The sequence below is a fragment of the Fukomys damarensis genome, unplaced genomic scaffold (genome assembly GCF_012274545.1).
Source record: "Fukomys damarensis isolate Sample0158 unplaced genomic scaffold, DMR_v1.0_HiC HiC_scaffold_29205, whole genome shotgun sequence".
Lineage (NCBI taxonomy): Eukaryota > Metazoa > Chordata > Mammalia > Rodentia > Bathyergidae > Fukomys > Fukomys damarensis.
In genome coordinates this window covers 552-1,347 of record NW_022930117.1, presented here as the reverse complement: position 1 = coordinate 1,347, position 796 = coordinate 552, and the positions used below count along the sequence as shown (strand labels likewise).

Genomic DNA, 796 nt, shown 5'->3' with positions numbered 1-796 from the left:
AAAAAAAACAAAACAAAACAAAACAAAACACACAACCACATCCAGCCTGCACACAGGATAAGGCTGAAGTTTCTTTCTTTTTTTAAACAAACTTTAGCTTTAGAATCTCCTCTCAAGTCAACATTTAATTTTAATATGTCTGACAACAAGCATCCCTGGCTGCTAGACAGGTATAATTAAGAAACATTATTTCTGAGCAGGGGGAACAATAACACAGCACGTAGCAGCTGTATTCTAGCCTGAATCCTGCTTGAAAGTAGAATTCCTTAGCACAGTAAATATACTGACACTCAATGGTTGCCTACCTGTTCACATAATTCACTATAATTCTATGTTGTAGTCATACTGAAACACCTTAACTTTCTAAAACTCCAAACTTCCTTTCAGTCAATTCCTACTTCAAGACTTTCACACTTTCTTTACAAACTTTGCATACTTTACAAACTTCTTTCTCACAACTGTGAATGAAATTAACCACTCCCACAAGGCATCCTGGTACACACATTACTGTCTTCATTTGACTTTATTTACTGATCTGGATTCAAAGAGCAATTCAGTTAATGTATTAGCTATGTAAACCTGGACAAAATTAACGTGTTTATCTCATCAGTGGAGATAAGAGTTAGGAATAGAAAAACAAAGCAATGTGTTAAATATCTAATTCTGTACCTGGCACATGATAAATATTTGGGGAAATAATAATGGGATTGCCACTTCAAATCTGGGATGCGTGTACCACTGTGTACAAACTTACATTTAATAAGGGGTGGGGGGAATGAACTGTAGGCGCTAGACA

At 35.8% G+C, this 796-nt stretch overlaps 1 non-coding gene across 1 annotated transcript; it reads right to left on the bottom strand.

Moving 5' to 3' along the window:
- Window positions 1–135: 135 nt before the first annotated feature.
- Window positions 136–252, bottom strand: LOC117284953. The gene has a single exon (XR_004515983.1). It is a non-coding gene; the product is annotated as a small nucleolar RNA SNORA63 (small nucleolar RNA).
- Window positions 253–796: the final 544 nt, after the last annotated feature.